This window comes from Ailuropoda melanoleuca, chromosome 3, assembly GCF_002007445.2.
Source record: "Ailuropoda melanoleuca isolate Jingjing chromosome 3, ASM200744v2, whole genome shotgun sequence".
In the NCBI taxonomy this organism is placed as follows: domain Eukaryota; kingdom Metazoa; phylum Chordata; class Mammalia; order Carnivora; family Ursidae; genus Ailuropoda; species Ailuropoda melanoleuca.
This window is the reverse complement of record NC_048220.1, coordinates 96,683,780-96,701,027: the sequence shown is the minus strand read 5'-3', so window position 1 is coordinate 96,701,027 and position 17,248 is coordinate 96,683,780.

Sequence of the window (17,248 nt, the reverse complement as noted above, 5' to 3'; positions counted from 1 at the left end):
TCAAAATCCTCAACAAATAACAGAAAAGAGAATCCAGCAGTACAAAAAAAAAAGATTATAACCATTACCAAATGAAATTTATCCCAGAAATGCAAGATTGGTTCAACATATGAAAATGAATCAATGTAATACAGTTTATTAATAGAATAAAGGATAAAGGATAAACACCATGTGATCATTTCATTTGATGCAGAATAAACATTTGAAAAAAATCCAAACCCCTTTCCTGATAAAATCATTCAACAAACTAGGAATAGGAGTGAACTTCTCAACCTGATAAAGGGCACTATGGAATAACCGATAGAGAGCATCATGCTTAAAGGTGGAAGACTGAAAGTTTCCCCCCTTATATCAGGAACACGACAAGGAAGCTCACTCTTACATCTTCCACTTAACATTGCAGTGGAAGTTCTAGTCAGCATAATTAGGAAAAATAAAGAAATGAAAGGCGTCCAGATTGGAAAGGAGGAAGTAAAATGATCTCCATTTGCAAAAGGTCTTACATGCATAGTCCTAAGGAATAAACACACACACACACACACACACACACACACACACAACTATTAGAGGTAATAAACAAGTTCAGCAAGTTTATAGAATACAGGATAAATATGCAATAATCAATTGCATATCTATATACTACGAATAAGCTCTCTGAAACTAAAATTATGAAGTAATTCAATTTATACTATAATCAAAAAGCAAAAAATACTCAGGAATAAATTCAATTAAAGATGTGAAGACTTGCACACTTAAAACTACAAAACATCATTGAATATTATTAAAGAAAAACTAAACAAATGGAAAGACATCCCATGTTCATAGATCGGAAGACAATATTGTTACAATGCCAACATTCCCCAAATTATAGATTCAATTCAATCCTTATCAAAGTCTCAGCAGTTTTTTTGCAGAAATTGACAAACTGATTTGAAGATTTATATGGAAATTTAAGGGATCCATACCAGCCAAACAACCTTGAAAAAGAACAAAGAAGATTCGCACTTTTCAATTTCAAACTTACTATAAAGCTACAGTAATCAAGACTGTAGGGGTACTGGCATAAGGCTAGACATATAAATCAATGGAACAGAAATAAGAGTACAGAAATAACCCATTCATTTATATGCTTTTTGGAAAGGGTATCAAATCAATTCAATTGGGAAAGAATAGTCTTTTCAACAAATCATATTGGGACAACTGGATGGTGGCATGTCAAACAGTTAATTTGGACCTCCCTACCTCACAGCACATTTAAAAATTACATAAAAATGGAACAAAGATCTAAAAGTGAGTGCTAAAACTATAAAAGTCTTGGAAGAAAATATAGACATAAATCTTCATGAACTTGGTATAGGTTATGGTTTCTTAGATAGAAAACTGAAAGCACAAGCAAAGAAAAAAATAGATAAATTTGACTTCATTGATTCGAAACTTTTGTGCTCAGAGTGTACTATTAAGAAAATGAAAAAGCAGGGGTGTCTGGGTGCTTAGTTAGTTGGTTAAGCATCTGCCTTCGGCTCAGATCAAGATCTCATGATCCTGGGATGGAGCCCTGCATTGGGCTCCCTGCTCAGCAGGAAAGTCTGCTTCTTCCTCTCCCTCTGACCCTCCCCTTAGCTTGTGCGCACTGTCTCTCTCTCTCAAATAAATAAATAAACTTTTAAAAAAAAGAGAGAAAATGGAAAAGGAACCCAAAGAATTAGAGAAAATACTTGCAAATCATGTATCTGATAAGAGTCAAATGTCTGGTATTCTTACAACTCAACAACAAAAGGGCAAATAACCTAATTTAAAAAATGGTCAAATAATTTGAGTAGACACTACTCTAAAAATATATAAATGACCAATAAGCATATCAAAAGATGTTCAATATCATTAACCATTACGGAAATGTAATTCCAAACCACAATGAGATACTACTTTATACTTGCTAGGATGGTGAGAGAGAGAGAGAGAAGAAAACGAAAGAAAGAGAAAGAGAGAGAGAAAGGAAGGAAGGAAGGAAGGAAGGAGGAAGGAAGGAAGGAAGGAAGGAAGGAAGGAAACAAGTGTTCGTAGGGATATGGAGAAATTAGAAACTTTATACACTGCTGGTGGTATTATATAATGATAAAGCCCCTGTGAAAAATAGTTTGATACTTCCTCAAAATATTAAACACAGATACACCTATAATGACCCAGCAATTCCACTCTTAGGTACATACCCAATAGGACTAAAAACATACATTGACATAAAAACTTACATAGAAATGTTTATATAAACATTATTTATAATAGCCTAATGAAAAAAATGTCCATGACCTGATGAATGGATAAATAAAATGTAGTATTTTCACTCAATGGTTTATCATTCAGTCATAAAAAGGAATTAAATGCTAATACATGCTATAACAGATTAAACATGAGAACACTAAGTGAAAGAAGCCAGGCATAAAATGTCATATATTATACAATTCCATTTCTATGAAATGTCCAGAATAAGCAAATGTATAGAAGTAGAAAACAGATTACTAATTAGTAGCTTGTAGATTACTGGCATAGGGCTGGGGGGAGGGTATAATGGTCAGTAACTGTCAATAGGAATGGATATTTCTTTAGGTGATATAAGTAGACTGGCATGCAGTACCTCTACCCAATGACCATCAACATTATTAGTGAGGTAGTCTGTGTACCATGAAAGTATATGAATGTGTGCCCATCAATATTTTGTACAAATATTAACATACGATAAACACTGTATGCAAGATGAAGGGGGGGGAAAAGCCAGAGACTGGGAAAAAATACTTGCTTAACATATATCTGATAAAGGACTTACATTTAGAATAGTTCTTTAAGCCGAACAATAAGAAAGCAAACAACACAAATAAAAATACTGGCTTGAACAGACATTTCACCAAAGATACAGTGATGGCAAAAAGACACATGACAAGATTTCAACATCATTAGTCATTAGGAAATTGCAAATTAAAACCATAATGAGATATCTATCCACATCTATTAGAATGGCCAAAATTAGAAAAGATTTTACTATACCAGTTGTAGGTGAGAATGGAGAAGAATTGAAATTCTCATACATAGATATTAAGATTGTAATAGAGAATGTACTTACCTTGGAAAAGACTCTGGAAGCTGTGATAAAGTGTTAAACAGACATCACCATATTATACAACCATTTCACTCCCAGATACAATCCCAAGAGGAAAGAAAATATATGTTCTTGCAAAGATTTATACATGAATGCTCATAGTATTTTTGTTTGCAATAGACAAAACTCAATAAAAACCCCATTTTAAAAACTGGATAGAAAATCTGAATCAACAAATACATGAAAAGATGCTTAATATCAGTAGTCATTAGAGAAATGCAAAAATTAAGCACACAATGGGGAAGGACTACATACCTTTCAGAATGCCTAAAATTAAAAAGACAGACCATGCTAAGTGTTGACAAGGATGTGGAGGATTTGGAACTCATACACTGCTGCTGGGATTATAAAATAGTATAATCACTTTGGAAAATAGTTTACAGTTTCTTTAAAACTGAAACACCCTATTACCATACAATCTAGCCATTCCACTCCACGGTACTTATCCAACAGAAATCAAAGCAAAAGTGCCTATATAGACTTGTACAATGATGTTCATAGAAGCTTTATTTGTAATAGCCCTAAACTGGAAACATTCAAATGTCCATGAATAGCTGACAAATTATGGAATATCCATATAATGAATTCTATTCAGGAATGAAAGGGAATGAACTATTAATACATGAAACGTGAATGAATCTCGATTATGCTAAATGAAAGAAGGCAGGAGAAAAAGAATATATACTGTATGATTCTATGATTACATTTGGAAATGTAAATTAACGTATAGTGACAGAAAGGAGATTAGTGATTGCCTGGGGGAGGAATGCAGGGAGGGGCGGGAAGAAAGGATAGCAAGGGAGCATGAGGCACCTTCTATGGGTGATGAAAACGTTCATTATCTGACTGTGGTGATGGTTTCATGGGTATATATAGACGTCAAAACTTATGAAATTGTACATTTTAAATATGTATAGAGTATTGTATAACAATTATGCCTCAATAAAGCTGTGATTTTTTTGTATCAATTTCATTCTTCCAGGTACCACAAATTTTAAATGATTCTAACTCTGTCATTTGATTCAGTCATAAAACTTCTAAATCAGCATTAGGACTGACACTAAAGGGAACAGATATGCTCAAAACATTCACGACATCTCATTATCCACTGCCTTCAGAATCCAATAAGGTAGCTCCCCACAAGAACAGTCAGCTCCTCTTAGAAGCTTTTGATTCAGTTAAATGATTTTCCCTTTTTTCCCACTGAAATGAGAAGTGAAAACTGGCAAGGATTTGAAAATTGTTAAATGTATTTCTGTAATTCCATTTTCAGTCTTCACGCCAATATGAGGTTCTTTCCCAATTTAAATTTAAATCCAAAGCTTTTAATATCAAATTTTGCAAAATACCTATTAATTTCTCATATGCTATTATTTGAATGAATGGAGCATTACAAATATTATTAAAATAATGGGAAAATTATTACGGCATCACTACACAAGATTTGTATTTATATATATTTCAAACTTTGGTTTTTTCATATTCCAAGTCAGTTTCAAACTTCTGTGATTTAAAAATTTAACAAAATAAGTGAAAATGATTCTGTTTTCTGTAATGGCACATATTCAGCAAAAGATGAACTGTTATTCCCCATAGAAATAACTGTGATGGTGCCATTAGTCAACATGTTAGCCTTTTAGTTGATCTGTTTATTACTTCCATATCGGCTCAAAATGATTTATTGTAAAATCCCCACATTTTATTATCTTGTCTCATATGTTTTTCAGTAAGGGACTGCCTGTAATTCCTTACAATGGTATTAACAATAAAAGAAGGCTATTAAGATAGTTTTCTCCAGAGACTATTTAAAGTTAATAATACCTAGATAACTTCAGTGATCTCTGGATTGCAAGGATGAAGGAAATTCTGAAGATTAGTTCCCAATTGAAAATTTCAGATGTGGGAGAGGTTGCCTTGTTATCACATCTTAACATCTGCTAATTCACTAAGACTTTCAAACAGGGATTGAAAGTAAGTCTGAAGCATAGAAAGAGAAGCTCATCTTGTGGTTGTACCAGTATAATAGGTTAAGGTTTTATCTATTCTTTGTACCTTTATATGACTTTTTTCAAATTTTTATTTAAATTTTAATTAGTTAACATATGGCTTAATACTGGTTTCAAGAGTAGAATTTAGTGGTTCATCACTTAATATAACACCTAGTGCTCATCACAAGTGCCCTCCTTAATACCCACCACTCATCTAGCCCATGCCTCACCCACCTCCTTCCATCAACAGTTTGTTCTCTATCATTAAGAGTCTCATGGTTCGCTTCCTTCTCTTTTTCCTCCCCATATGTTCATCTGTTTTGTTTCCTCAATTCCACATATGAGTGAAATCATATGGTATTCATCTTTCTCTGACTGGCTTATTTCACTTAGTATAATACACTCTAGCTCCATCTGTCATTGCAAATGGCAAAATTTCATTCTATTTGATGACTGAGTAATATTCCATTGTGTGATATAGATATAAGTATAGATACATCACACCTTCTTTATTCATTCATCAACCGATAAATTATAAATGTTTGGGCTCTTTCCATCGTTTGACTATTGTTGATAATGATGCTATAAACATTGGGGTGCATGTACCACTTCATATCTGTATTTTTGTATCCTTTGGGTAAACACCTAGTAGTGCAAATGCTGGGTTATAAAGTAGTTCTATTTTAACTTTGGAGGAAACTCTATATTGTTTTCCAGAGGGGCTGAAACAGTTAGCATTCCCACCAACAGTATAAGAGGGTTCCCTTTTCTCCACATCCTTGTCAACATCTGTTGTTTCCTGTGTCTCTTCCTGTGTTTAGCCATTCTGACAGGTGCCAGGTGGTACCTCATCATGATTTTGACTTGTATTTCCCTGATGATGAGTGATGTTGAACATCTTTTCATGTGTCTGTTGGCCATCTAGATGTCTTCTTCAGAAAAATGTCTATTCATGTCTTCTCCCCATTTCTTAAATGGATTATTTGGTTTTGTGGTGTTGGGTTTGATAAGTTGTTTATACATTTTGGATACTAACCTTTTATCAGATATGTCATTTGCAAATATCTTCTCCCATTCTATAGGCTGGCTTTTAGTTTTGTTGATTGTTTCCTTCGCTGTGCAAAAGCTTTTCTCTTGATGAAGTCCCAATAGTTCATTTTTGCTTTTGTTTCCCTTGCTTCTGGGGATGTGTAAGAAGTTGCTACAGTCAAGGTCCAGAAATGGACCCACAACTATATGGTCAACTAATCTTTGACAGGGCAGGAAAGAATATCCAATGGGAATAAGACAGTTTCTTCAACAAATAGTATTGGGAAAACCGAACAGCAACATGCACAAGAATGAAACTGGACTATTTTCTTATATCACATAAAAGTAAATTCAAAATGGATGAAAGACCTAAATGTGAGACAGGAAATCATCACAATCCTAGAGGAGAAAACAGGCAACAACCACTTGGACATCTGTATGATTTAAATAAAAACCAGTAATTCTTTCGCTGGTGTAATTTTCATGATACATATTACATTAATTAGTTTACCAGATATTTACAAAGGACCTACATTGTACTAAGTGCTAAACATATAGTGATGAACAAATTCAAGTTCCTGTCAAGAAGTCACCGGCATCCTGGAGAGTAAGATTTATCAGGTATCTGTGCCTTAGAGAACAATTAGGAGTGTTACAGAGTAGTATAATTTTTAATATCTACCTGTTTATCTATCTATCTATCTATCTATCTATCTATCTATCTATCTATCTATCCTTCCTTAGACTTTCCTTCCTTCTTTCTATCTATCTTTTTATCCCTTCCCTTCCCCTCCTCTGTTTTCCCTTCCTCCTATCCATTCATTCTCTCCACTTCCCTTCCCTTCCCGACAAACGGGTATTTCTTCTCAATTCACATTCCCAATTAGATGTTATTTTTTCCACAACAATGGAATTTTTTTTCTGGGAGAATTACAACACAGTCACTAGTTCTTCAGATCTAGAGGACAGAGTTGCAACATCAATGAGGAGGCTTTCCTGGGAAAGGAACAACTAACACACAGGGTTTTGAAGAACAGATGAATAAGGGAAATATATAAGACAAGATTTGCCATAAACATGATAAAGACTGTTACCTAAAGAGATTTAGAACAATGTCATGAATATATAAATATGGAGTTATATAGAATTGGACTTTAGTACTGGTTTTGGATGACCCACCCACCACGCTCCCCCCAGAGTGGGCTCTGAGCAATTACTTAAACTCTTAAATTTTGGTTTCCTTTCTTTAATTTCATATAATTATTATGTTGCTGAATCAAATAATTTGTGAAAAGTGTTTAACACTGTGCCTAATACTTAGACTCAATAAATATTTACTGAATGGTCAGTATTTGTTAGAACAATCATACAAGAATGAGTAACAAATACAGAAGATCTGAACACCAGCACATTTGATTCTCACGGTTTCTACATATAATCTATATAGACACATAAATAATCACATACCTCACATATATGTAAATATCTATATTTATATATAAATACTACATCCAATATACAAAACATACAGTCTTTTCAAGTACACATGGGGCATTTATAAAAATCAACTCTATTGTGGGCAATGTAAGTCACGACACACATTAAAAGATTAAAATTATTGCAATAGATACAATGCAATTATTCCGGATGACTAGAAAATATTAGTTGAAAATATACATATATCTAGAATGCAAGAAATACACTTCTAAATAACCTATGAGTTAAATATTAAATGTTAATAGAAATTAGAAGGTGCTTATAATAGAATAATGATAAAAAATATTTATCAAAAAGTGTACAATGTACCTATGAAGTACTCAAAGGGAAATCTGAGGTTTAAATTCATATAGGGCAAAAGAAAGGCTGAAAGTTAATGAGCCAAGAATCCATCTTAGGAATTCAGAAAGATAATACCAAATTAAATCCAAAAGATATAGTAAGAAGGACAGTGTGGAGATATGAGCAGAAATTCAACAGAAAATAAACCATACCACATAAAGATCAACAAACCCAAAGTAGGTTCTTTAAAGTTTGTTCTTAAAATTGATAAACCTGTAGGTGAGAGCCATTGATACACGCATGCGCGCACACACCCCACCCCCCACAATAACCATCAAGAATGGAAAAGGGGACCGCACTATAGAGTCTATAGACATTTTAAAAGTTGAAGGAGATTTTAGAAAAGACAAAAATCTAGATGAAAGAGAAATTCTTGGAAAATCATAATTTAACAAAACTGATAGAAGAATATAGCAGCATGAATACAAGGAAGACAGGCAGATAATCTATCCAGTAATTTTTTCCATCATTACTGAATAATTGTAATTTTTGAAATATTTTGAAATTGCAAACAATGGTAGAGGGCTTGAGGTTCTTTTTTTAATCCAAAGGGAGAGTACTTTTAAGAGATTGAAGACCACCGGCATATATGTCATACAAGCAATTTATAATGGGCCTATTTATGAAGCCAACTTAAAAACATGGTAAGGTATAAGTCTTCTGTATCTGTGGTAGCATTGGTGTTGTATACCAGATGGGTGTCCTATAATTTAACTCGATTCTGACATCAACTGCCTGAAGACAGCAGGAATTGCCTATGGGAACAGGTTAAGGGCTAGGTCCCTTATCCACTACCCCCACCAATTTCAAGCCTTGGTTGTTACCTGTGCTTCTGACTGACAGGTTAGATCAGAGGTTCCCACAACCCTATTCTTGCATGTTGGGGAAGGTCCCCAAAAAGATGTGACTGCCAAATGTCCCCTGAGCTGGACCTGGCCATTCAGAAGCTCTTACCCCACCCCTGTCCTTAGACTGTGGATTCCGCTTGCCTTTCCTGCTCCCAGGGGCTGCTCCAAGAAAACAGTCTTGAGATGGTGATGTGGTATTGTAAACCTGCACAGTATGTGCAAATAAGCCTAGTTAGGGCCTCTTTATACACTTTTAAGATCTGGTGGGCTGGTATAGGGTCCATTCATTTTGCTGTCACCCAAGACAAGCTTCCTCTGTAAGTTACCTTTGCTTATTAAAATTGCTACCTACCAACTTGAAGTGGCCTACCTCTTTCTTCAGTCTCTCCCTGCCCTTTGAGTATAGGAACCAGTTTCAGATTACATCTGGGAAGCTCCTGGAAGGGTTGCGAACCAACATTGGGTTTGATTAATTTGCTAAAGTAGCTCAAAGAATTCAGAAAAACATTTTACTAGATTGTCAATTTATTATAAAAGAATACAACTCAGAAAAAGCCAGATGAAAGAGATGCTTAGATCAAGACTTGGGGAAAGGGTGTGGAGCTTCCATACCCTTTCTAGGTCTGCCACTCTCCCTGAATCTCCACATGTTCAACTTGGAAGCTCTCTGAACCCTGTCCTTTTGGATTCTTTTAGCAGCTTCATTACATAGGCACAACTGATTAATCAGTGGTCATTGACGATTGATTCAAGCTCCAGTCCCTCTCTCATCCCCTGAGGTCAGGGGTGTGGGACTGAAATTTCTTATCCTCTAGTCATAGGGTTTGTTCACCTGGCAACCAGTCTCCACATTTAGGAGAGATCCGGAAGTCACAGCATTAGCATAACAAGAGACATCTTTATAGCTCTCAATACCTAGAAAATTCCATGGGTTTTTAGGAGCTCTGAGACAGGAGCAGTGGATGAAGACCAAATATATATTAGTTAAACAATCACAATACTACAATAGTATAACCTGATTCTTCTGTAGCTATTTCATGTTTTTTTGTTGTTGTTGTTTTTTGTTTTGTTTTGTTTGTTTTTGCAAACCAGTGTTCATGAGAACTAAGGCTCAGAGCAGCCAGGAATCTTGCCCAAGGTCACATGTACCTAGTATATGATGGAGCCTGCATCTCAAACAAGTTTCCTGTTTATAAATCCAGTATTCTTTTTTGTTGTAACTGTTGCTTAAATTTACTCACCTCATTGATATGTAACTATGTCGTTTATGTTGGTTTTAGATTAGGGAATAGAAATAAATTAGAGTTTGTGACATTAGTTTGTGTTTTGTAGTTTTGCTTCTCATTTTCAAACAATATATAAGCTTATATAGGAGTCCTATTCAAGACCAATTTTGCGTCAGTTTTGGTTCAACTTTCAGATTCTTTCCATTCTTGGATTAGGTACCAAAAACAGTCATCTCTAGGGAAGACAACTGGAAGGGCCACTTATCTTATTCTAGTTACTTCTACCTAGTATAAGAATGAGGTCAACAAGCAAACAGATTTAATGGTTTTTCTCTTACTTCCAGGCTGAATGATTGGTATTACAGGTTTTCTTTCCTTCTTCCCTTCCTTCTTCTATTCTCTTTTCCTTTCTTCCTTCCTTTCCCTCTTCCTTTCTTCCTTCCTTTATTTCTACCTATTTGTATCTAAGGTTCATAAAATCATGTATTTTTAAAATACACAGGATTCTACTTGCTAACATTCAAATTGATTTATGGGGAAGACCAAAAATTGTGGCCTAGTGTCAAGGAATATAAGAAGGAAGCAATTAATTGAAACATAATATGATAAAGAATAGAAGAGTGCTCAGTACAGAAATGCTAAAAACACTAAAAATGACCAAAAGAGCTCAACTCTTCTATTCAAAGAAGAGACTGATTTTTCAACAAGAGTAAGCACTCAACCAGAAATTCAGTAGTAGGCTTACATGAGACCAAATAAACTTCTTTCACTGAACAAGTATTTGCTGACCAATAACTATGTGTCCAGCACTGAGTTAGTCATCGGGAATTCTGCAGTAACCAAAAAGAACAGGGTTTGTTTTTTAAGCTTGTATTTTAGTGGGACAGGACAATAATATATAATTAAACACACAAACACACACACACACACACACACACACACGGTCCAATACGAGTACAATGAAGAATAAAGTAGGGGCAGAGTGAAGGGTAGTGAGTGAACATGGAATGATGCTAATTTACATAGGCTCAGGGAATGCTTCTCTGATATACCCTGATGTAGCCCTGACATTTGAATGAAAGCATCAGCCAGGTGAGGGAACTATCCACACAGATATCAGGGGAAATACTGCACAAGACAGAGAAAAGAGAAAGTGCAAAGACTCCGAGTATAAGCCTGGTTGACATATTTAAGGACCACTGAGAAAGCCAGCATGGCTGGAATGGGATGAACTTGGTGGAGAGTTGTGAGAAGTATGGCTGGAGGGGCAGTGAGGTATTTAAGCTGACTCTCAGGGTCTGCGCCTATTATTACATGGATTTGGTTGGAAGACTTCCATAGTCTACTTAAATAATACTTTTAATAAATAGCAATGCAGAATATTAAAAAAATGAATCAAAGTGAGGCTATTCTGGTTCATGTGGAAATTTTAAGTTATATGCAGTTTTTCACTATCATAAATTAATGGTTTCATGAACCTAGTTGTAGAAACATTACTTTCTTGTTAACGACTTAAAATACCTTTTTTCTTTCTTTTGTGGGAGTTCACATTTTAGCTTTAAGTATTACTTTCTAATGGGGACAAAATAAAGGAGGTTTTTACAGGGAAGTCAGGCCTCTATCTATTAAAAAGTCAAAAAAAATCTTTAAATACTAAGAATATGCCATCTTTAAGGTTGAGAGATATAATGTCACTTGACTCAGAGTACCACCCTAACAAATATTTCATGAAAGAATGCTAGGTCACACATCCTTTAGGAATACAAACCTGGTTAAAAAACAGATGGTCCTGATTTCTCAGTATTCTGCAGTATAGTTTTTGTTATTAAAGTGGTCTCTGACTAGGAATGGGAGCAAAATTATTTATAATTTTACTAGCTTAATAAAATTTGCATCCCATTAGAGCCAGCAGACCTGAGTTCAATCCCAGTCTCTATCACCTACTATCTGCACATGGCCTGAGCAACTCAGCTAACTCCTCAGTTTTTTTTTCTTTTTTTATAATTTTTGTTATATTAGGTCACCATACAGTACACCCCCAGTTTTTGATGCAACGTTCCATGCTTCATTAGTTGCATATAACACCCAGTGCACCATGCAATATGTGCCCTCCTTAATACCCATCACCGGCCTATCCCAATCCCCCACCCCCCTCCCCTCTGAAGCCCTCAGTTTGTTTCCCAGAGTCCATAGTCTCTCATGGTTCATTCCCCCTTCTGTTTACACCCCCCCCTTCATTCTTCCCTTCCTTCTCCTACATCTTCCTATTTCTTATGTTCCATAAATGAGTGAAATAAGTCAAGCAGAGACTCCTCAGTTTTCTGATTTGTAAGATGGAGCTAATGATACCTTGGCCTGGTTATTTCATGAGGGCTGGAAACGTTATCAAAGCAGTGGGATAGCATAAGGTAAAGCGATTAACAGTCTGTTCAGGAGTAAGGAAGTAGAATAATATCATGAGCAAAACCACTGTTATTAATGGAAATAGTACAATATGGAGATTAAAAGGGTTTGAATTCAGATCCTAGCTTTTGTACCTAGACTTTTGGCCAAACGCTTTAACTTCTTCAAGCTTCAGTTTTGTCAAAAGTGAAATGAGGATAATTATGGTACCTACCTCTCAGAATTGCTGACAGACCATTTTTGCTAAAAGCCTTGAGATGGTGCTCCTGAAGCGTTTAGCAGAGTGGCTGGCACATCCGAAATGAGCAGTAACTTGTGGCTTTTAAGGATGATGCAGATGATAATGATGATGACTGCCCGGCTCGTGAGCCATAACTGTAAACAACAGAATCCACTCTGGCTGATTGAAGCTGGAAAGGAATTTATTAAAACCATATTGGTAGATCACGGAGGCACAAAGGATGGAAAATCAGGTTCTAAAAACAGGCAAGAACAACCAGAATTCAGGTAATCAACATCATAGGCCAAGTCATGCTCAGAACCAGGTGGTGGGGACAGCACTGAACATAACAATATCATGTCTGGCACAGCTGTCACAAAGCAGAGATAATGGTAATTTTGCCACCGGCGCCACTGGAAACCTGATTGCTACTGCTCCCTTGTCTGCCTCCCTTACTTTCTTTGAATCACTAGCTTCTGTTTCAGGTTTTTGCTTTTGACAAGCAAAGCCTAGGTCTCACGTTTGTGTCTGCACTTCAAGATGCCTGGGTAAGCTTTCATCTAGACTTTGTTTTTCCCACAAAGTCTCAAAAGATGGAAAATTTCCTGCAACACAATACAAGAAGGAGTTTCTAATTATGGAGAGAGAGAGAGAGAAGTCCACTGAAACGCTGGACATTAGAAACAGTGAAGGTGACATATACTCGTGATATTTAGAGATGGCCCTGAATGCAGCAGAAATGAACCACTCGTTTGAGCCTTGCCTGTGCTTGTTTTTGCCACCACCTGGCTGAACCTCTTGCCCCCTGCTTTTCCCAGGACCATATTGTAAATATTCAGCAGAGAGCCTTTTGGATACTTCCTGACCTTTTGGAGACTCTATGCTATTTTCTTATGGCAGCAGATGGCATGAAAGGGGTCCTCAATACAAACCATAGTTTATGAAGAATATTATCATTTGACAAAATTCAGGAACAGCAAATCAAGTAGCATATCTATTTCGTAGTAGTTTCTGAGTGAGCGAGCAGCGACCATAGTTGATTGTTAAGAGCAAAAAATACTGATGCTCTACAAATATTTGTTTAGAGGGAGGAGGACAACCCAAGCCACACTTGCCCAAAATATATCCTAAAAACAAATAGACTTTGCACACCCCAAATATATACAGTTTAAGTGATTAAAAGAATGTGAAAAGTTTAAATCTGACGATGTCATGGGTTTTGCTACCAACATGGCTTTTTTATTAATCAGTCTGGTTTGAAATACACTTCCCTGGATTTTTGGGGGGGTTGGTTTGGTGTATTTGTTTTTCTGATTCCAGAAGTGCCACTGAGAGGCTGAGAAATGCTTTTCGAAGGCCTGCTGGGTGAGGAGAACAGGCTATAGCATCCAAGGTCCCCAAGTGTAGGACACGGTGGTGAGCCCTCTCACTTTAAGCAGGGTCCCAAGAATGCTGCAGAATTACACAGCCTGCATATATACTGCAGCTTGAAATACAATGATCTCAATTCCTGAAATTAGATCTAAGTGAGCCCAGGGTGTCAATGCCCTCCAAACACCCTGGAATATTAATTCTCGTAGGCCAAATGTAAGTCTTTCCTAAAGGAGGATAATGTACTTCTAGAGATCAAATTATTTACAAATATACTTTCTCAAATACAACACCTAGTACACTTTATAAAACAATGAGGCACACTGGTAGATTATACAACATTAATGACACTACAGGAAAATAGATAATATAAACAGACACACAGAGACTCCAGTTATGGGAGCCTTGATGTACAGACAGTTAGGTAAATATGCTTTCTACACAAAAAGAAATGAACGATTGACAGTTTTTACAGAAAATAGAAATGATGAAAATAAAAATTCAGTAACTAAATAATAAACTATGTGAAATGAAGTATTGAAAAGTTAGGTTAAAATCTGAATTCAGACAACCAAAAAGGAAATCAGTATACCAGAACACATACAAAAATAAATAACTCAAATAACCAGAAGGAAACACAGAGTCAAAAAGATTAGTAACATTGAAAAGAGGTAAGAGAAGGTCAATCATTTGTGCTATGAATGTCTCAGAAGAGGAGAAGAGAATAGAACAAAGACAATATTTGCAAAGATAATGGCTGAAAACTGACAGACATTAAGCCACCAAACCAAACAGAGTCTTAAAAGGTCTTTATCCAAAGTATTAACCCAAAAGAAATGAAATATATGTCTATACAAAGACTTGTACTCAAATGTTCATAAGGCTTTATTTGTAATAGCTTCAAAATGAAAAGAAAAATACCTAGAAGTCCATAAATAGGTGAATGGATAATTTATGATATATCCTTTATAATAGACTACTACCAAGCAATAAAATGGAGTGAGCTATAAATACACAGAATAACATGTATTGATCCCTAACTCATATTTTATGCTACAAAATCTGGACCAAAAAAAAAAAAAAGAATATGAACCCTTTGATTTGATTTATAGAAAATTGAACCATTTGTACTGACATAAAGCAGATAGTTAGTGGTTGCCTACAGATAGGCGTGAAGGAAGGAATGGATTATAGAGAGGCATGAGAACACTTTTGTGGGTGGTGGAAACATTCATTATATTGATTATGGTGATGTATACTTTATGTGTACTTTTGACATGTCAGTTATACTTCCATAAAATTCTCTCCCTCTCTCTGTAGGTTGATACCTATCTATCAGAACTAAATAAGAGTTGATGTAGTGGAATTATATCAAAAAGTAAATTTTAGATGATAAAATTTAAATATCAGAAATGATGCAATTTTCAATTCATCAGGAAAATATAGCAATTCAAAATCAGACTCAAAATGCGACAGAAATAAAAGAAGAAATAGCCAACTCCACAATTACTGTGGAAAAACTTTAACCATTTCTGTCAATAATATATAGAAAAAGCAGATAAGAAAATCAATAACATAGAATATTTGAATAGTACTGTCAACAAACTCAAACCTAACAGATCTATATGGAACACAATGACGTACATACATTCATTTCAAAACCAAAAGTATAACTTCAAAAAACTGACCAAATGCTGAGCCCTAAAAAGAAAGTCTTAAAAAATTTTAGGGAATTGAAGTTTATATTTTTTTCTGGCCATACTGCAATGCAAAATTATAAGTAGAAACACTTCATATATAGGACATTAAGAAAGATTCTTCTTAATAACCCCAAGTGTCAAAGCAGAAATAATAATGGAAATTAAAATACATTTTGGAGTTAATGAGAATGAGTATACCAAAAATTAAGCCCTGTGGGGTACAGATAAAGCCATGCTTGCATGTAAAATTATAACTTTTAATGAAAATATTAGTATATGAATATAAGATGAAATCAACAAGCTAATAAGCATTTATTCCAAGAAAAAGACCTGCAAAATAAACCCAAAATAAGTAGAAAGAAGAAAATGATAAATACAAGAATAGAAACTAACAAAATAGAAAGCAAACATAAAATAGAGCAGATTAACAGAGTTAAAACTTGGTTATTTAAAAAGACTAACAACACTGGTAAATTCCAGATGAGAGTAAATGAAAGAAAAAAAGGGAAGTCTTGTAATTTCATTTTAAATGTTCACTTTAAACCAGAGTTGTTTTAACAAAGATGTTTTATTTTTGTTCCCTGGTTGGTTCTTATTTGACTGCTTGTTTTGATTCTAGATGGATGTACTTTCTGTGATGTTCTTGATTTTAAACCTGTATTGATTTCTAACTTTACGGCACCGTGATCATAGAAATATTGTCTGAATTACATTTTGGGGGGGAATGTAGTGAGGCTTAATTTGGGGTATAAGATGAGATCAGTTTTCACAAATATCCTACACGTAGTTGTAAAGTTACAATTTCTGTCGTCAGGGTTTATACTTTTACTTATGTCTGTTGTTTACACTTACTGATTATGCTGTTTAGATATTTTACATTATTAGTGATGGTTTCTTGGGCTGCCTCAGACTGATGTATATGTTAAAGTAAACCATTATCACAAGACCTTATTATACACATTAGTTTTATCATAGCTGTATTTCTTTTTGTTAACATATTTTAACTTGCTTCCACACTTATACATTCTACTATAATCTTAAACATGTATATGCATGTAGAGGAGTTGTCACTGTTTTCAATAAAAACATTATAAATTTTTAAAAAATTAAAAATAAAGTAAACCATTATCAGTTACTCTTGTCTGTTTCTGTTTGCATAGCCTATAGTATCTTTCTAAAATTTGTGGTTGTATTACCTGGTGCAAAGACATGAATAATTGTATCTTCTTCGTATATTGTGGTTTTCAGCATTGTAAAATACTCTTCTTGCCAGATTTTATTTTTGGCCTGACTTATCTCTTGTTTGATAGCAAGATAATGACCCCTACCTTCTTTTATTATGAATTTGCCTAGTAGATCTTTGTTGCCCTTTAATTTTTATCTTTTTGGGTTCATTTTAAGTTATGCATCTCATACCCACTCAAATTGTGTTTTGCTTTGTTAGCCAATTTGAAAAGTTTTTATTTTGATGGAGAA